Source organism: Olea europaea, chromosome 12 (assembly GCF_002742605.1).
Source record: "Olea europaea var. sylvestris chromosome 12, O_europaea_v1, whole genome shotgun sequence".
NCBI classification, from domain to species: Eukaryota; Viridiplantae; Streptophyta; class Magnoliopsida; order Lamiales; family Oleaceae; genus Olea; species Olea europaea.
Genome location: NC_036248.1, coordinates 2,279,966 through 2,302,067, shown reverse-complemented (window position 1 = coordinate 2,302,067; position 22,102 = coordinate 2,279,966). Strand labels below are relative to the sequence as shown.

Genomic DNA, 22,102 nt, shown 5'->3' with positions numbered 1-22,102 from the left:
TTAATTACTACAACACATTATAATCACACAACATTTAAAATATAATTTTAATAAATACAGCACAATAAATTTACATTATACTCTCAATATAATAAAAGCAAAAAATTGAAAAACAACATAATATAGTATTGTGGTGTAGTTATCACCAAAATTGATCCTCATTTTCTCAACCTTTATCCTCATTATTTCACACAGGTAATTATATTACCGCTGCACTTTCTATTTTTTAAACCACATTATAAATACACCACATTTAAAACACATTTTTTTTTATAAATACACCACTACTAATTTACAAATATAACCCTAAATTAAGAAAAATATTAGAAGAGTACACCACACAACGCTCTTCATCTTTCGATTCTTTCCCTACCCTGTTCTCTCCCCACCATCCGCCTCCTCCGCCGTGGTGGGTGGAGCTTGAAGACAAAGTTAGATACTTCTATTGATGCCAAGATCAAAGCTTTCAGCACTGAAATAATTTGTCAAGCGCTTGACTAGAATTTCTTGCTGATTGCTGGGAGTCTTCTCCTTCACGGTGATGGTTTTTGTCTGGAACGTCTGGAGCTTCTTTGTCTCTAATTGAATTAGGGATGAATTGGGTTTCATTGATTCATAAGCTATGGACTGAATGTTTTTTAACACCAGATTCTTATCCTCAAGTCTTATGGGCAACCTCCATAATTGGGCCTAAACCCTTTGGGCCCAGTAGCCTCACTTAAGCCCGTATACAAGTCTCAGCCCTTTAACAAATGTGCCTTCTAACACTTCGTCCGAAACCCCTTTCAAAGGAGCAGCGAGCATCTCAAACTCTCGCCGGAACTCTGCCATTGTTCCTCGTTGTTTGATGGCCAGAAACTTCTCACAAAGGTTCCCCTCTTACGTCGGCCGAAATCACAGTAGCAACTGTTCTCGAAATTGCTGCCACGACTGAATGGCAGTCTGGCTTCGGTCCATTGCAGCCACGACAAGGCATCTCCGTCCAGGCTGACCGCAATTGATCCTAATTTCTCCTGTTCGGACAGCCCATTGACCTCGAAGTACCTCTCCGCTTGGAACAGCCACCCATCTGGGTTTTCCCCACTGAAGACGGGCATTTCCAGCTTTCGCACCCTTCGCCAGCTATCCTCCCCTTCCTGACTCTTACCGGCAGTTAACCGGTTTTCACTAGCCTCCCTAGAACCCTATGATGTCTTCCCTTTATTTGGTGTTTGGTGGTTATTCTGGAATTGATCTATAGGTATTGACTCCCCTATGATACAACCGAACCCGCCTTCTTCCTCTTTTCTGCTGACATTTAGCTTCTGGTGGAAAAGAGTTGCATACATTACTGCACTTCCACTTGACACCTATCCTAACGATAAACGGCTCGTCTCACCGTGACCTTAAGGTTTTTCTGATTTTCCTCCATCGCTTGCATCCTTTCCCCCATGGTTAGCATCATCTTGGCAATTTGCTGGGTGGGTCCACCGACCTTTCCAGCACTGGTACTTTCATTTTCACTTCCTCCAGATCTCTCTCTATGGCCTCCACCTTGCTGTCGATCTTCTTCTGCACCATCAGGATCGCTGCTCTGATACCAGTTGATAGGATACCAAGTTCACATGTTGCATAAGTGATTATTTGATTGAAAGACAAACTGATTACAGAAAGGAAATGATAGTAAAAGCGTATAGAAGGCTGCAAACCGGAACAAGATTCTCAGACTCCTACTCAATTCTTGCCTGCCTCCATCTAGGGTTGACAATGGCTGAGCCGGGCAGGCTCGGCCCTTAATACCACGAGCTCGGCTCGTGCTCGTGGCTCGTCCGAGCTCGTGGGCCGAGCCGAGCAGAGGTTCGGCTCGTGCGCTCGCCTTTTTTTTATTTATATATAAAATAAAGAATAGAGTTTTAAAAATAAAAAAAGTGTTAAAAATACAAATAATTTAACGAAAACAAGTTTTTATTTTTTTTATTTATATCATATTGTAATTTGTAATCCTTTTTATAAGGTATAAAATATTTATATAATGAAAACGAATTATTTTTTGAAATACATTTACAAAAAATATTTTTTTGATTTCTTTTTAAAATTAATAAAGAATAGAGTTTTAAAAATAAAAAGTGATAAAAAATACAAATAATTTAATGAGAACAAGTTTTTATTTTTTTTATTTATATCATATTGTAATTTGTAATACTTTTTATAAAGTATAAAATATTTATATAATGAAAACGAATTATTTTTTGAAATACATTTAAAATTTTTTTTATTTCTTTTTAAAGTTAATAAAATGTAAACTCTCCTTTTTTATCCGAACTTGGGACCGACTACATCAATTTTAAGTAGGCGGAGTTAAAAATTGTACACGACCAACTTGTTGTAACGTGTACAATTTTTTAAAGAAAATTAAATTTAACGATTAAAAAAAAAAATTGATTAATATAATTAAATCAAATATCACTTACCCGACGACATGCAATTTCAGCGTATTTATCTTGTAGTCGAAAATGAGCGTCCTGCCAATCCTTCACACACATTAACGCTTCCAAAACATCTTCTTTCAATCGGCTCCTGACATCAGTCAAAACCCTTTTATCTGCATTAAAAGTAGACTCCGAAGCAACAGTGCTAACCGGAGGTGTCAATAGATCTTTCGCAATTGCAGAAACAATTGGCCAACGTGTTTCATACTTTCGCTAGAATTCAATTACTTCTTCTGAAGTTTTTTTAATTGTTTTGTCTGTTGGCATATTATGATTGAAATAATCAATTAATTCGACAGGCATCGCATTTTGAGTTTCAGCCGATGTTTGATGAGATGCAAATGTAGACGACATGGCACTAGATGAACACATTGCAGTTGCATCATATCTAAATGTATTAATGCCCTGAAATAAATTCATTATTTCCACAGCATCTTCTTCAATTTCAGTAGAAGGAGTAGGTGTAGCAGTGGGTACCCGACTAACATTTGCACCCATTCTTTCCGCATATAAATCATACATTCCACATAACGTTTGCTCTAAATTCTTATAGGTGATAGGTGTATCAAGTATTAAAACTTTATTGATTTGATCAATTACGTATTTAGTTCCCGAAATATTATATCGGGGGTCCATTGCGCATGCTAAAGGAAATAACTTAGGTAGTTCTTCCCAATATTTTCTAAACTTTAATTCCATAGCAATTAAAATTTCACTAGAAGTAGGATTATTTTTATATTTATGGAATGTTCTTGCAATTATATAAAGGCGTTCAAGCACCATACAACAGGTGGGATAATAAACGCCGGATAAAATTTTTGTGGTCTCATAAAAGGATGTCAAAAATCGTTTAACTTTCAAAGCTAAAATCCAATCGAATTTATTTAACATACCATCATCATCACTTCTAACATATCTATTATTATAAAAGTCAGTTATTAAATTTTCGAAACCTTCATATGATTTTAATAGCAAGTATGTAGAGTTCCATCTATGACCTACGTCGCTAACAAATGTTTTAGCAGTCATCACCCCTAGTTCGACACAAAAATCTTCAAATACTTGTTTTCTATTAGGAGAGATCGTAATATAAACTAATGCATTTCTAATCCTTTGAAGTTCATCCTTTATATGTTTTAAACCATCTTGCACAATTAAATTCAAGATATGACACACACAACGAATATGAAACAAATACCCACCAAAATCAGGTTGAAGTGTCCTACACAATTTATCGATGACTACCTTATTAACGCTAGCATTATCAAAAGTAAAAGATCGAATTTTACTCTCACAATGATATTCTCTAACAATACCGATAATAACATTATATATATTATTAGCATTGTGAGGAAATTCAATAATTCTAAAAGCAATAATTTTCTTACGCACGCACCAAAGTAGGTCTATATAGTGTGCGGTTGCAGCTATATATACTCTTTTATTAACTCCTTCCCATATATCAGAAGTTAAGGATATAATACCCCCATATTGTTGCGAATTCATAATTAATTGTTGTTTTGAATTATTGAAATAATTTATTATATCGGCACGAAGAGTGTTTCGACTTATCCCAACGTACCTCGGTTATAGATATTCTTTCACGAACGAGATGAAGTGTTGGTTATCTGCAATAGCCAGAGGCAACTCAGTGGCGGCAACAAATTTCACCATTCCAGTTCGAGTCTCGTCCTCCGAATACACCCATGTGGATAGGGGTGAAGTTGTAGAACCGACGTCTGGACTGCCAAATTGTAATTTTGTTTGACCAGCTGGAAGAAGTCCATGTCTGGCTGCACATGATTTGTAGTGGCGGTTGAGATGAGTGGTACAAATTCCTTTTTGCCATGCCAATCTTTGTTGGCAGTATTTACATACTGCTTTAGATTCTGCAAGGCCATCAACGACTTTTCCCGTTGAAATCAACTTAAAGTGATTCCAACATTTTGCTTGTTTTTTGGCCTTTCGCTTTCCCCTCGCATTTGGGATATTTAATTGCTGATCTTCATCTTCATGTTCCGCTCCGGGAACGTTAATATCATCCAAATCAATTGGAGTGTGGCTTCCCTGACCGTGAATGTGAACATCTTCAGGTATCGGTATGTCATTTAGACCGGCAAATTCATTTGAAAATTGACTTTGCGGTGTACTAGGTGATTCTCCATGATGTGGCAATGGCTCACATCCTGTATCGAACAAGCTCTCAACAAATGAACATTGATCCATTTCTGTGATTGTTTATGATGAAATCTTGACTAGATGAATATAAATGTAGTGAGAATTGAGAATTGGATGAATTGAAATTGTAACTAATAAACTGGAAAAATTGAATTGATATTGTATATTTTGCAGCACAAGAGAGTAAAAACTCGATAATTGATATAATAAAAGAGAGTTGTAATCTTGGAAGAGCAATTGATATGAATTTTTTTTTTGGGGAAGGGTGTATTTATAGTAAAAAAATGGGGAGGGGGGGGGGGGGGGGGGAAAAAAAAAAATGAAAAAGGCACATTGGAAGGGAGGGAAGAAAAAGTTCAGTGACCGTTCTGATCATTGAACAGGCTCACGAGCCACGAGCAGGGCTCGTGGCTCGTCCAAACAAGCCGCCCATGAGCAGCTCGTCTACACGGCGAGCCGAGCCTACGGGCGAGGCCCCTCGGCTCGTGTCACGAGCCCAAGCCCCCACGAGCCACTTTTTCACGGGCCGAGCCGACGGGCCAGGAGCCGACTCGGCCCAATTGACATCCCTACCTCCATCCCTAACATCTACCCTTATGTGTAGGTTTATGTCTAACAGAATTTCCCTCCCCACTTGCCCTTTCTAACAGATTTTGGTTGCTGCCTAGTCCTCCTCGATTCTCCCGAATTTTTCTAGAATTAGGGGCCTATCACATTCCTTACATATTTCACTATGATACGCTGGATTGGACCACTATCGACAAGACACAAAAAGAATTTAAAATTTTTATTACTGTCCTGTGTAGTGTCCGTGATGTACTGTGCATTACTGGGTATAATATATGCATTTAGGAAATAAACTAACAGGCAATATAAGAGCAAAAGGGGCTCCGATACTGTGGCCAGAACTCGAAAATGCCACGTTCTTCTTATCAAAATGAATTGTTTTTAAATAGTATGATGTTATACATGTTCTTAGATCTTTCCTTCATCCTTAGCCGTATCTGTGTAAAATGATCTCTTATTATCTGAAACTTTAAGGAGAACCGGGAGCTAATATATGATTGTCTTGGCCACGCATTTTAACAGGGCTTCGCATGTATTCAAGGTTATATCTGTTTGTTGAGACTGGGAAGGCCATTCTCTTACGAGAGAGCAGTGGCTTGGAAAGTTTTGAATGAAGACGACAATGCTCATTGCATCTGCTTTATGTTTGTGAACTGGTCTTTCGTCTAAATATGTGGTTGAAGGGTTAAATTTATCGGACCGTGAAGAACATGAAAATTACCTTTTGATTTACTGATTATGGGACAGAATCTTGAAGAAGTGGTTGAGTTTGACCCCTCGTTATCATGCATCCTGTGTCGTCTTTTTTCATGTGAAGTTCTATGCCATAATTTCTTGAAATGCCTATGCAAATTGAAGTAAGTTACAAGTGTAGCTTGAGAATTGAATTGGCCATTATGTTTTTCTAGTTTTGTTGAGGGCCCATCTCAACATAACCTACCGTTCATGACGAGCGAGTCCACTGCCCGTCGGAGCTAGGTTGGCACCTTGGCCCACTTTCCGACTGCCTAACTCTTCTACATGTACACGGATGACCATCAGACCACGTGAGATTGAGTATAACATTTCGAAGCTACTAAAAAATTTATCTTTTGAATTGTACAGTAGCATTTCTACAATTTAACTACATACAATTCATTCAAAATTCTTTCTTTCAACCAGGGATAAAGTAGGTATGATGAATGAAAAATTCATTTCTTGATTACATTTAAGAATCTTGGAGAGCCCACTAATGGGGAATGTTGATCGATCTTCTTGTTCGTGGTCTTTATCGAAGTTCGTGAACATCCACTGTTCATCAATTTGGTTCTATGGACAAATGAATATGTAGTAGAAATTAATAACTCATCCGTTCATAGTTCCTAATTTATTTTGCTTTCAAAGGAATTATTCCTTGAAATTTTTTACTGGAAAATGTCAAACGAACACATTGTTTGATACGAAGGTTGACACAGCACTCACAATCGAGGTGTGGGTCTTGAGCGAATAAAATAATGCCGAGCTCCCATGTGAGAGATGTGTCAACTGTTGTGTCAACTGATGTGGTCGTGTAGCACGGTCCTATTTTACTAGACGCAAGTGACTGGTACTTGCTCGAGTGTTATAATATGTAAAATATATAATAATGCTCGAAGAATGTAGAATCTTTACTAATGTTACAGGGTGTTTGACAAAGTTTTTGATAAATGTTCTAATAGATTTTTGAAAAAGTTGAAAATGTGTAGTTAGTAGTTGATAATAGTCCCGATTTGGTTTGTTACATGTTTCATGATGTTGGTGTTATGCTTAACATTTGTTGGAGCCCAATGATGCAGCCCAAAAGGAGTGGCCCTTTTAAAACTGAATGTGACCCGGTTTGCTCCCACTTGTGCAGTCTCGTGTTTCTCTTGTAAATGCAACTTTAGTTGTATTAATTGAACGGATCAGATAATGCCAGGTGGAGTCGGCTGAACCGTTGGATGCAAATGTTTTTTCATTTACCTTGCCCTAGACTCATCACTTGCCTCATACATTCGAGAGACTTCTAGGGTTCTTTGTGGGTCTTCGTTCTCTGTTCGTCTCTTCTTGAAAACTCTTGGTTTTCATCTGTATTCTCTTGGTTTCTAGGTGTTCTTGGTGAGATTTAGTATAGATTACAATATTTGTGTGATGATTCTACTTACTGATTGAGTGTTTGGTACTGATTACTTTGGTGTAATCTGTGTGAGTAAGAATCCGAAACTTTACAGAGTCTGAGGGCTAGATCTTTTAAGATCTATTGTTTGTAATTCTTAAACACTCAATATTTTTGCTGGTTCTAGTGGATTGGAGCGATAATCACTTCAAGTGGATGCTCAACGTGGTGATTAGCCATTTGTGGGCGAACATCCGGGCCTAAGGGCAAAAAATCTTTGGTGTTCTTGCAATTTCCTTTATTATTTTGTTCATAACTGGGACCGAAAATTCCTACAGTGGTATCAGAGCGCCTCGATCTATTCATATAATCTTTGATCTTGCCTTCTGTGGTGTTCTTGGTGATCAGAACTTTAGATCTTTATAGATCTATATTTTTGATAAAGGAGTTCGTGGTCACTGCCTTGGTAGAAAAAGTAAAATAGTCCTGGTATTAACTATTTTACACTATTGGCCTGAGACGAGTCTGGTAACGAGTTTTTTAACCCTAAACCTAATTTTTTGATTATTCAGATTACTCTTTTTCTTCTTGGTTGAGACCCACCTGAATCTACCTTTGTATAGGATTTCATACGAGAATCTTAGAATCTGAGGAGACTGGATTTAACGGTTTCTTCAAGATTAGATGTGAAATCTGCTTGCTGAAATAATTGTTTATGGTTTATTGGTTATTTGATATACCTGCTCACCGTGTTGAATATACTGTGCATTTGTGTGAAAATCATCTGCACACTGATACTTTGTGTATACATTTGTGCATATAAAATTTTGTCTCACACTGCATATCTAAACCTACTTTGGCCAAAAGATTGTTAATTTTTTTTTTTTGGAAAATAATGGCAAGCACTAAGATTGATATTGATATCTGGAACAGCAAAGGAGACTTTAGTCTCTGGAGTAAAAAATTGAAGGCTTTGTTAATGCAACAAAGGTGTGTGAAATCTATAGATGAATCATGGGGTCCTAAAATTACTGAAAATAGAAGGACTGATCAAGATGAAATTGCTTGGAGTACAATTTTCTTGCACTTATCTGATAGTGTGATTAGAGAGGTAGGAAAAACTAAAACTGCAGCTGAAATTTGGACAAAGCTTGACTCTCTCTATCAAATCAAAACTCTACCAAATAAATGCTACTTGTGGAAACAATTCTTCAATTCTAAATTTGACACTAACAATGATCTTGAAATGAATCTTAATAGATTTAATAAACTATCGTAAGATATCACTAACTGTGATGAAACTCTTTCTGATGAGCAAAAATCTATGGCCTTACTATCATCTTTGTCTGATAAATACAAAGAAGTGAAACATGCCCTTGAATATGGTAGAACATCTGTAACTGTTGATGAAATCACTACTTCCTTGAGAAATAAGGAATTAGAATTCAAAAGTGAATCTAAAACCTCCACAACTAGAGTTGGTTACAATGTTAGAGGAAATTTTTCTTTCAAGAAAAATAATTTTAATCAAAATGTAAATAAAAATTTTGGAAAATCAAAGGATTTTATAGGAACCCTACAAAAGGGAAAATCAAAATTTAATAAATACAACAGTAAGGCCAAAGGTAGAAAGTGTTATTTTTGTGGAAAAATGGGTCATTATATCAAGGACTATATAAAAAGAATTGAAGAATTAAAAATGACTAATAAGGTTGAAGGTGGAGCTGCTATAGCCTATGAAGAAGCTGTAGCCTCAAATGGACAAGTCTATGTGACATGTCAATTCCCAGTCAAAGATGACTGGATTCTTGATTCTGGATGTACATTCCATATGTTACGCTAAAAAGAGTATTTTACTGATCTTTATCAATTAAACGGGGGACATGTAATAATGGGAAATGATTTTTCTTGTAAAATCAAAGGCATTGGTAAGATTGTATTAAAACTTGAAAATGGAAATGTGTTGATTTTAAATAAGGCTAGATATATTCCAAAATTAAAGAGAAATTTAATCTCTTTAGGAACTCTTGATGATGAAGATTTTAATTCAATCATAACCAAAGGAATTCTAACACTCCAAAATAATTCCGTAAAAATTATTCAAGTAGAAAAATCAAATTCCATATATGATTTAAAGGCTGTACATCTAAAGAATCAAAACATTGCTGCAAATGTAACTTTGTTAGATAAATATGAATTTTAGCATGAAAGGTTGTGCACATAAGTGATAAGAGTCTACATGCTCTTAAGAAACAAGGTGTTCTAAGAAAAGATAAAATAGAAAAAATGTCTTTTTGTGAACACTGCATTTATGGAAAGCAAAAGAAACTTCCATTTGCTACTGGTACCCATAAATCTAAATCTTCTCTTGATTATTTGCATGCAGATTTATGGGGACTAGTTGCTATGTCCACCTATTCTGGTTTTAAGTATTACTTATTGATAGTTGATGATTTTTCAAGGAAAAATTGGATCATACTTTTGAAAAATAAGTCTGATACTTGTCAGAGCTTCATTACTTGGAAAATTCTTGTTGAAAATCAATTAAATAAAAGTGTTAAAGCTCTTAAGACTGATAATGGACTTGAATTCTGTAATGAAGAATTTGACAATTTTTGTAAAGAAAATGGAATCCTAAGACATAGGATTGTAACCTATACATCTCAACAGAACGGTTTAGCAGAGAGAATGAATATGACTCTATTAGAAAGAGTGAGATGTATGTTAATAAGTTCAGGTCTTCCAAAATTGTTCTGGGGGGAAGCTATAAAAACCGCCTCTTTTCTAATAAATAAATGTCCTATAAAATCACTAGATTATGATACACCTGACCATGTTTGGAATGGTCATCCTGTTGACTACTCAAAACTTAGGATCTTTGGATGTGCAGCTTATGTACATCAAAGTGAAGGAAAATTAGAACCCAGGTCTATAAAAGGTATACTTTTGGGATATGGGGAAGGTGTTAAAGGTTACAAAATTTGGCTAAAAGATCAGGGAGGTTATAGAGTAGTAATTAGTAGAAATGTCATCTTTAATGAGATGGACTTTCCTTGTATTAAAGGAAAAGATACTACAGTCATTGAAACTGATAAAAATAGACATTTCCTGCAATCTGAAGTAACAACTAGGGACCCAAACCTTGAAAATGAATATCAACTTGAGGTGGGGGAACCTCAAGAACAGGAAAATGAACCTGCTCATGAACTTGAACAACAAAATAATCCCTTAGAAGATTATCATCTTGCTAGGGATAGAGAAAGGAGAGAAATAAGACCACCTGTAAGATATAGTGAACCTGAGTTTATCATTGTACTTAGTGTACAATAATCTTTAGACAATGAACCTGAAACTTATGAAGAGGCTATAGAAGGAAAAAATGCAATGTATTGGCTTTTAGCTATGGAGGATGAAATGCTTTCATTAATTAAAAATAAGACATGGATCTTGGTAACTAAACCTAGAGGGGAAAGAGTTATTGACTGCAAGTGGGTCTATAAGATAAAGGAAGATGAACAAAATTTTGGAAATGTTAGGTTCAATGCGAGATTAGTAGCAAAATGTTTTAATCAAAGAGAAGGAATTGACTACAATGAGATTTTCTCTCCTGTAGTCAAGTATACTTCTATAAGGATACTACTTGCTCTTGTTTCACATTTTAAATTTGAATTAGAACAATTAGATGTGAAAACAGCCTTTCTTTATGAAAATTTGGATGAAAAAGTTTATATGACCCAACCTAAAGGTTTTGAACAGAAAGGCAAAGAAAACTGTGTTTGCCTTTTGCAGAAATCTCTCTATGGCTTGAAACAAGCCCCCAGGCAGGTTTGATACTTTCATTAAAGGTCTTGATTTTAATAGAAGTGAATATGATCCTTATTTTTATTATAAAGGAAATGGAGGACCTAAATCTTATTATCTCTTGTTGTATGTTGATGATATGTTACTTGCTGGATATGATTCAACTGAGATAAACAATATTAAACAAAAATTAAAACAAGAATTTGAAATTAAAGATTTAGGTTCTGCCAAGAGGATCTTAGGAATGGAAATTAGGAGAAATAGAAATAATCACAATTTGTTTCTTACTCAGCAATCCTATATTTCAAAAATCTTACATAAATATTCTATGAGTGAAACCAAAGAAGTCTCTTTACCCTTAGGCAGCCATTTTAAATTTTCTACAGAGCAGTGTCCTAAAACTGAAATAGAAAGAAATAGAATGCAAAAGGTGCCTTATGTAAATGCAGTTGGATCTATTATGTATATCATGGTCTGTACCAGACCTGATCTTGCCTTTGCTATCAGTGTCTTAAGTAGATACATGAGTAATTCGGATAAATACCATTGGGAAGGAATGAAATGGTTGTTAAGGTATTTAAAAGGAACATCACATTTAGGATTAATGTTTGGTAATTTTGCTGGTAACTGCGACAATAGAAAATCAACATCTGCTTATGTTTTTACTCTAAATGATGCCTGTATAAGTTGGAAATCACAGCTACAAAAATTAGTTGCCTTGTCATCGACAGAGGCAGAATATATTGCAGCTACAAATGCTGTAAATGAAGGAATCTGGGTGAAAAGTTTGTTAAATGAAATTGGTTTTTCTGATAACAATGCTACTATATTTTCTGACAGTCAATCAGCTATACATCTTAGTAGAAATCCAATGTTTCATGATAGAATTAAACATATAGACGTGAAATTTCATTTCATAAGAGATATCATTGAAAAAGAAATCATAAAAATTGATAACATTTCTACTAAGTGTAATCCAACTGATATGGGAACAAAGATACTTTCTTTACATAAATTTAGGGATTGCCTAAATCTCCTAAATATTATTACTAACTAAATTTTTTTTCAAGAAATAAGAGCAAATGAAACCTAAAGAAAGTGTTATTCTCTAATCCACTTAAAACCCAAAATGTCAAGCAAGGTGGAGAATGTTGGTGTTATGCTTAACATTTGTTGGAGCCCAATGATGCAGCCCAAAAGGAGTGGCCCTTTTAAAACTGAATGTGACCCGGTTTGCTCCCACTTGTGCAGTCTCGTGTTTCTCTTGTAAATGCGACTTTAGTTGTATTAATTGAACGGATCAGATAATACTAGGTGGAGTCGGCTGAACCGTTGGATGCAAATGTTTTTTCATTTACCTTGCCCTAGACTCTTCACTTGCCTCATTCATTCGAGAGACTTCTAGGGTTCTTTGTGGGTCTTCGTTCTCTGTTCGTCTCTTCTTGAAAACTCTTGGTTTTCGTCTGTAATCTCTTGATTTCTAGGTGTTGGTGAGATCTAATATAGATTACAGTATTTGTGTGATGATTCTACTTATTGATTGAGTGTTTGGTACTGATTACTTTGATGTAATTTGTGTGAGTAAAAATCCGAAACTTTACAGAGTCTGAGAGCTATATCTTTTAAGATCTATTATTTGTAATTCTTAAACACTCAATATTTTTGCTGGTTCTAGTGGATTGGAGCGATAACCACTTCAAGTGGATGCTCAACGTGGTGATTAGCCCTTTGTGGGTGAACATCCGGGCCTAAGGGCGAAAAATCTTTGGTGTTCTCGCAATTTCCTTTATTATTTTGTTCATAACTGGGACCGAAAATTCCTACACATGAGATTCATAATTATTTAATCACATAATTATTTTTTAGTTTATCAAACTCGACGACTAAGTTATTTATATAGACAACGCTCCATAACTAGGCATAAAGTTGATGCTCGTTATAGAACACGTATCTCTCATCTTCCAGGGAGGAAATACCAGCATTAGCAAGTTCTAAATCTCTGGAAAGGATATACACAGGAAGGAAATACCAGCATTACAAATTCTAAATCTCTAGAAAGCATTAATACATTTTGATTCATCTTGTCAAGTGATTTAGTATCCTCTTCCAAATCTGCTTCAATATCATGAATGGTTCTTTACCTGACAGCTTCTCTGCAAACTTGGCTTGAATATTAGAGATCCGTGCTTCAAGCTTTGAGCACAAATCCCTCGATTGTTGCAGTTGTTTTGCAAAATCCGAAGCTTCGTTCCTCCATTTCTCTACAGTTTCCTGAGACTGCAGATACGAATAGCTCAATTCATTTAAACTTCTCTCTCTTTTAGCAAGTATGGAGCTAAGGTTTCGAATCTTTTCCTCATTATCCTCAATCTTTAAACCCATGAAGCTGATTATCACTCCCGAGAGTAGAGAAGATTCATGCTTGACCTTCAATTTTTCTCTGAGTTCCTTATTCTCCTCCGTTGACCTATAATCTTTGATTTGAAGACTCTCGAGTTCTGCATCAAGCTCATCAATGAAAATTATTGCTTGATCAAATTGGTCAGCTAAAGACTGATTCTCCTTCTTAATTTCTGTAGTTGCTCATTTCCAAATTCTTTTTCCAATTCGAATTTTTTCTGCAAAGATGTGATGGCAACCTCCTTCTCCTTCAATTTAATTTTCATCTATGACTAAAAAAAAAAAACAAAAAACAAGAGTCCTTTAGAAAAGAAAAGTAACTTATATTATATGACATTTTGAAATCTCAAATTGAAAGATGAAAAAGTAAACATTACACAAACATAGGAAATAGGACTTGGGGAGATGAGCTTTACATATTTCATTTCAACCACACAACTTTCTGCATTTCTTTTCGTATACTATAATGTATACTAATATATGTATGCATTATTTTTATGTATATGCCAACATACATGTATACTATATTGCACGATACTACGACAATTCCGACAAGAATTACGTATAGAAAAAAATAGAAAGATATGTGGCTTACAAATTCTATGGTCCCATCGGACGTGGCCTTTTCCTTCCTAGCCAATGCATAGAGAACTAGGGTTGGGTAAATCTCTCGAACCGAACCGAACCCGAACCGAACCGAACCCAAAGGTTCTTGTCAAATTAAATATCCGAACGGGTATCTGAATTGAGAACCGACGGGTACGGTTCGATTCTCGGTTCTAGACCAAGAACCGACGAATCGAATAAAAATCGAATATTTCTAATTTTTTTTTTATGTTGAGTAAATCAAATTATTTTAATTTTAATTTTTCTAAACAAATTAACAATTTCTAAATCCAAATTTTTGGCCCAATAATTTGTTTCATTTCTAATTTTTTAATTTTTGGCCCTATTACTCATTTTATTGTTTCATTTTTTAGCCAAACAAGATCCAATCCACTAAATAACTCTAAATACCTACACTAAAGTGCATAACGTTGTCTTCATTCTCGCACTCACTCTCGCAGTCTCGCTGACATTTCAAAACCTATACAATCGTCGGCCGATACTGTAACCTCCGATCGAAGTTGCGACCTCCGCCGACTGAAACTTTGACCGTAGTGATCATTTGAACAAGGCAGTCTACTAGTTTATGGCATTCCAAAATCATTGAATGTATCATTAGTTGTATTTATATAATATTGTTATAAATGTTAAAAAATTTAATTTTAGTACATAAGGGAACGGAACGGAACTGAACCGAAATGAACCGAACGGAACCGAACCCGAACGGTTCCATAATTATATTTGGATCCGACGGTTCCATTTACTAGATACCCGAAAATTTTGGTTCGGTTCGGTTCTAAAGAGAACTGAACCGAACCGACCCGCGCCCACCCCTATAGAGAACAGCTATGCAGAAAATCCCAAGTGCAAGAAAGGGATTTTGAGATGTGCAGAAAAATCCAAGGGCAAGGCCCCGTGTCTCTATTTCCGAAACCTCTGAAACTAAAGATTAACATATGATAATTGAGGGCTATAGAACCAAATAAAAAATGAAACATATGGATTATTGACTTCTATACACATATTATGTACAAGACAACAACAAATCAACCCTTATTCCCAATAAATCTGAGATTAGCTCCATGATCATTCTTCGTCGTTTGACAAGACACCATCCAACTCGTAAGAGAGAACCGTTCCTTGGATTATCTATTGAAAGATGGCATTAAAAGGCATCGTTCTGTCAATTTCAGGAAAGAGCATATTTGGAAGCTTTGGTACCAACAACAAAAAGCAGAATTTCGAAGGCATATGCCAGTAAAGAAATTAAATTTTGACATATTGTTTGCACAATAAATCCGCAAAGTAAGAGGCCGCACGAACAGCTTAAAATCATTTAAACATTTGATTAGGACCACTCACTCTATTTAAGACTAAATATAATGCTGTAATCTCATCCATTTATTGGAAATAAAGCAAAATTTCCCAAAAAATCGTTTAGGTAGGAACTACGTAGGGATTTTTTTCTTCAATTATTTATAACAAATAAAATATCACATATTCTCAAATAAATTCACACAGTCCCCAATTTTCATAAGTCATAAACCTCAGCAGTGTCATAACTCATAAACATTAATTATAACGCATAAATTATAAGTCAGAAAATGAACTAAAAGAACGGGAAAAAAAGAAAAGAAAAAAGAAGAGAAGAGAGGCAGAGGCAGAGGCGGAGGCTCGAGAGTCACGGATGGAGACGGAGTCAGGCTCGACGTCGGCGGCGACTTGAAAGCAGCCTAGCAGGTCACACCGTTACAGAGTCAGTGAACTCACATAGCAGGGGCTAAGGGAGGGAGGTTTTGCTGTCTGTTCGGAGTTGGTTGGTAATTGATTTTAGGAAATTTCTATATGTTCATAACCTTTGCCAGAATTTTTTACAGACGGCTGATCTTGCAATAATTTGAATTCAAAAAAATGTCACTTGGTCAAAATGTCATCTGACACTTCTTTGGCAATTATCAATTTTAAAAGATATTGGGCGAAAACATATTCACTCACGCACATTGCACACAAGACTTGTCACTCTCTCCCCTCCATCTCTCTGTAATAACTCTCTGACTAACCGATGAACATGTCCTCCAGATCGCCGGTGTAGATGCCGAACGAACAAATCTAGGAGAACGGGGAAGAAGACGGCATCACAAATTCGGCCAACGACGTTTTTTCTCTCTCTATCCTGCACTAATATAGTCTACGCGATGATGTCCTTCAAGTGGCCGGTGAAGATCGCGAACGAGCAAATCTAGGAGAACGGGAAAGACGATGGCGTCAGAAATTTGGTCGACGTAGTTGCAGAATCCAGGTTAAGAACTTCGAATCTGAATTCGATTTTTATTTTAGTTTTACTATTTAAGGTTTAGGCCAATACAGTGACCTGAATGTAGATCTATTGAAATATGTTGTGTTTGCACAATCTGAGAAATTGGATTTTCTGTGCCCAATTCTCATTCTAGAAATTGAAGAATATATTTCAATGTTGTGTCTGCACAATCTACGTATGTGAGTCTGATTTACAGTTAACTGATGGGCTTGTTATGTGAAGTCAGATTTACAGTTAAATTGATGGGGTTGTTGATGGTGAAATGCATGCGTTGAGAAAGATATCTTGTTTTTTTTTTCCCATGTCATTACAGTTTAGCTTGTAGAGTGGAAAAATTGCAACGTTATTCATCCTGTCAATTTATGATGAACCAGTAGTTTTTTGTGCATGAATCAATATTGTTGATTGTTGGGAAGAACAGAGGAATTTGTCATTCTTGTCGGGGGGCAGGACACATGATGTCGGAATGCCCCAAAAAGAAGAGATGCCCAAATTGTGGATATGGGTTCTTTAGATGGTTGGAGGTAGAAAAAAATTCCAAGAATCAAGGGAAGTTGTTCCATTCCTGTATTCACGACTGTGAGTTCTTCAAGTTTTGTAACGTTTCGCCTGATGAAGAGTATCCATTGTAAGGCGAATCAAGTGGCACAACCAAAGGAAGTGAACCGGTCAATGAGTTATCCCGGATGTTGAAAGTATGTGAAAAAATAACCGAGGAGCGAGATGTGGAGATTTCACTTAACATAACCATGTGTAAGGGGAAATGTGTTTCAGATGATTTAATTTGAAATCTATGTAATTGGATGATTTCAACTTCTTTAGCTTTAAGTTTGTTTTACATGTATTTGGATGATTTTGACTTCGTTGGCTTTAAGTTTGATTTACCTGTATTTGGATGACTTCGACTTCAACATCTAATTGCCGCTTATTGATCCCATATCTATTGGCTTTGAATTGGTTAGTGACAGTTGTTGTCTCTTGCATATATTCCAAGGAAGCAAAGTTGTTGTGTACTTGTGAGTTGGCTCTTGTATTGTTAATCATTTTTCATGCCTCTGCTCGTCTCCTACCTAAACATCAAGGTAGCCCAAGAATTGTTTATCTTAAACAATATACAAACACCATGTTTTATAATTAATTTCTTGAAGTCCCTTTATTATATTGAGAATGATTCAAGTACTTAGAAAAGTAACGTTATCAAACTACTAAATATAGACAGATTCATGTAAAACAAGCTTAAATTTGCAAAAACACAACACAATATTTGTTCACTTTCCCAGACTTGTTTTTCCCTGTGCGCTGCACGGGCTGTATTTTCCTGCAGGTTGTGTTAGTGTAGCCAAATAAGTTTGTTTCAAAATAAAAAAAGTAGCTCATTAATACAATTTGAAGACACATGATGAGAAGCTTTTGAGAAAATATAACATAAAAAAAGCAGTACACAAATGTCTCAGGGCAATTGACTATGCTAGTCGTTGAAGGATCATAGTAAGACATAATCAAATAACCTCAATCTTCAAAAAAAAAAAAAGTGTATGACATCAATTATTATTATTATTATTATTATTATTATTATTATTATTATTATTATTATTATTATTTACGTAGGATAAATACTGAAAACGATAGAAAGTAAGAGAATAACTATAATTGGCGATTTGGAAGGGAAAACAATGGATTTTGACCTCGAAAACAATGCCCACCCAGCAAAGCTTGGTGTCTAGGATGTGCACGTCGAAAAGAGCTTTACGAATTAGGGTCATGGGCACAATTCTGATAACCGTAGCAAAAGTTATGGCTAAATTACCAAAAATATGTACAAAAAAAAAAAAACTAAACTAAACTGAGCACTCCACGCAGCACGGAGTGTTTCGCCCCAACACTCCGCGCTGTATGGAGTGTTGGGCCCGCACTGTGCGGAGTGTAAAGTTTTTTTTTTGGGACATTAAAATTACAAATATAATCCAAAAACTACAAACAACGATTACAAGTGACAACCAAAAAAATCTGCATTGCTTCCTATGTTAAAAAAATCTCCATTGCTTACAAGTGACAGCCAAAAAAATCTGCATTACAAGTAATTCTCATAAGCCACCTTCTGCATTAACAATGATCACTTTCCCACATTCTTTTAGTCATTTCCAGTGACAGCCAAAAAATTCCATCTTGGAAATTCTCATAAGCCAATTGTCAATACTGCACAAGAAACGACCATTGCTATAATCCATTGCAAGAAGTTTTTAGTAGTTCAGCTGCCTATGTTAAATTACACAAATCATTGGCAAAAACCAAATGACATAAGCCGTAATTGGAGTTGATTATCGGTTTTTAGTAGATCCATTGCTTCCCCCTTGAAACACTGCGAACTTCCTTCAATTGGATTCAAAACTTTACAAGTCTTTGATATCATCTGGGTAAAAAACAAAAATACAGATTTCTGATAAAGAAAGAGGAAAATTCGGACCACATCAAACCAAACTGCAGAAAGAGGAAAATTCGGACCACATCAAACCATAGAGCAAGAGGAAAATTTGGACTACATTGGGTAAAAGACTTCCAGGCAGAAAGCTAGAGTAGTCCAAACAATAACTTCAGAAATTTCTTCCTCAAACAAATGAATACAACAATTTGTAACATAACATAAGCACTGGGTATTCAACTTAGGAATTACACCCTTGAACCAAAATCCCCTACGCTTTCCTGCGTGCCAAAATGTTGGGAAGGGAAGGTGCCTGTCATGTGGACTTCCTACAAATGGAATTAGTAACGTCATTTTCAAACAAGTCAATTGGGAACTTATCAATGTTTGTATACATAAATCTGGTCCGAACAGTTACCTGGTCATTGGTTGGAGGCGATGTATCATTGTTTAGTTGTGTTTTCGATGTACTTGAGTTCGATACCACCTACAAAACTTGGGAAGCAACATTATGATTCAATATGTGTAGAAATACTGAACAAATGAGAAGAAAATAATAAAAGGCATGAAGTTTTTATACCTTATGATAACATCGTTTTGTCTTCGAACTACTTTCTAGATGTCCCTTCTGATGAAGTTTTTTTGGAGCTCCCTTGCTCTTTGTATATTTCGGGTCGAAGATGATTTCGCCACCTCACTTTCCTGATTCATCAAAGCTTTGGGAGCTCATCATTGTAGGATTCAATGTCAATGCCTCTACTGTTTGAAATTCAATCCACTCCATAACTCCTTGGGATCGAGATTGGTCGTGTGCTACTAAGTCAGCTAATTTCGTAAATGCACTGCACAATTCCTCATATCTAACCTGGTCCGGAGTGCTAATCCAACCGTCGCAGTTGATTGGAACCCTTATGTATGGTCTGTTGACATCTTTCCCCCATCTATGCAATATGTACTTCTCGGGAACTAATTTCACCTGATTGCGTATCAAAACTGCAATCATGTGCTTGCAAACTATTCCTCTGAACTCAAATAAGTGATAGCTGCACTCGAAATCACACTCATCCTTACGCAGCTGTACTTTAAAAATACAGGTCTTCATACAGTCATTCAAAATAATGTCTTCACGTACGTCATATATAGTATGCATGTACGAATCATGAGCGCATACTACTTCACAATATACCTTTCCGGTGAACTGCTCCTGGAATTCCTTGAACTTTGCGATTGTGTAAATCGATTGGAATTGTTTCTCCATTTCGTACCTTGTCGCACATGGGACCATCTGTGAAAATGATCTGAAGTCAGCTTGAAACTCTTTCTCAATTTTACTTCGCAACGCACGCTCATACTGCTCCACAAATTGCTTTAGGGATGTTTTCGAATGAACATACCCATCGAAAAATACATTAATACCCTCATTCCGCTGTGTGGTTGACATACCCGCCCAAAATGAAGATTTCAAATAACATGGTGACACGATCTGTCCGGAATCACCCTAGTGGACCCAAAACGTGATGTGCGCCGATGATAGATGCTGACTAAATGTCAAATCTATCACCAAAGCTGATTATGAATTACTACAAAATATACGACAAAAATCAAATGTTCATAAAAACATAGTGCAATGGGCCCAAAATTACATCGTGTTTTATCAAATTGACTCATCAATATGTTGTGTAGCTCTAACTTTGAAATCACCAGGCTCCTCAAGCTATCAAGGACCAATATTACCTGTAAGAATAATTTTAGGAAAATATGAGTTGACAGCTTAGTGAGTGGAAGAGTTCGAAAATAATTATGCTTTCTCATTTAAACATTTTTATCAAACATCAAGTTCATATCATTTAATATTTCACATGATAGCCTCATACAAATATAGACAAAAAGTGAGACATTCTCATAACTCTGTAAATATCATCTTATATCCACAATATAGTCATCAACTGATATCTATACTATCATCTCATCACATCACATGTGATCCACCAAAAATGTACCCTCTGACTAAAATATATAATCCGCCCCTCGAGCTAAGAACTTTCGCCACGGGCCTTTGGCCCCTCCGTGAATGAAAGTTGGTTTCAAAGACCTCTCACAATCAATTCTAGAACACGGCCAAGGCCCTTCTGTGAACTATATGTACATAGTCGAGACCAATATCCGGTCAAGACCCTCCGTGTAGGATAGAACACGACTAAGGCCCTTTTGCGAACTAGAAGAAGTACATAATCACAGGTACTTTTCTGGTCGATCTTAATACCATGTCTCACATACCAAACAAATCTCAATATCACATGTCTCATATACCAAGTTACAAACGTACAATAAATAATCCTTGAAATAATCATATAATCGAACACATAATTGCATATAATTGCACATACTTTAACAATAAACTTAATTTATAAATACTTTAAAAATATTTATATTTTTCCACTCACTGTACAATGTTCGCAAAATCAACCCGATTGGTAAGCTGTTCTGATGTCAGTATCGTCATCTGAAATACGATATAATTTTTAAATAAACAATTAATTATTTTAAATAATTTCAATAATTAAATAGGTGATACCCAAACTTAATCATTTCACGTTTAGGCGATTTCTAAAGTCTCTTTAATAACTAAAACTAGTTTTTCTTTCATTTTACTCAATTTCATAGTTTATTATACTTAACCCCTTTAATAAAATTGAATTTAATCTAACAATCTAACAACTATAAAATCAAACATAACTTGATAATAAGTAACTTTTTACTTACCTTTCAAAATTGAGGAATTCAAGCCTAATAATGTAGATCATTTAATTCCTAACACGTTGGCAAATTTTTTTTTTATTTTTTTTCTTTCTCTTTTCTCTCTTCTCTCTTCTCTTTTTTTTTTCCTGCCGTCTCCCATCTCTCTCCTTCTCTGGTGTGTATATATCATATGAAAATGGGAGATTAGCTAGTAAGTTACCGCTTGTACTCCACCAATCCATTTTTGCAAAGAAGTCCCTCTTCTTCAATTAAATATGACATTTAGTCATCTAACTTCCATTAATAAAAAGTAAATCCCCAACATTTAATTTTATCTATCTTAAACCTTTAAATGGTGTCAATTTGTAAAACAAACCTTCAAAAATAATTTGGTCAGTGCGCGTCCCACTGAAATGATTTACGTCAATTAAGTCCTTATTTGACTTTGACTTTGACCAATCAAACATTTGACTTTGAATAAATAATATTGACAT

At 35.6% G+C, this 22,102-nt stretch overlaps 1 long non-coding RNA gene across 1 annotated transcript; it reads left to right on the top strand.

The window, feature by feature from the left end:
• Positions 1-14,985: 14,985 nt before the first annotated feature.
• LOC111405156 lies at positions 14,986-17,361 on the top strand. Its single transcript, XR_002704748.1, has 2 exons — positions 14,986-15,953; positions 16,213-17,361. It is a non-coding gene; the product is annotated as an uncharacterized LOC111405156 (long non-coding RNA).
• The last annotated feature ends 4,741 nt before the right edge of the window (positions 17,362-22,102 follow it).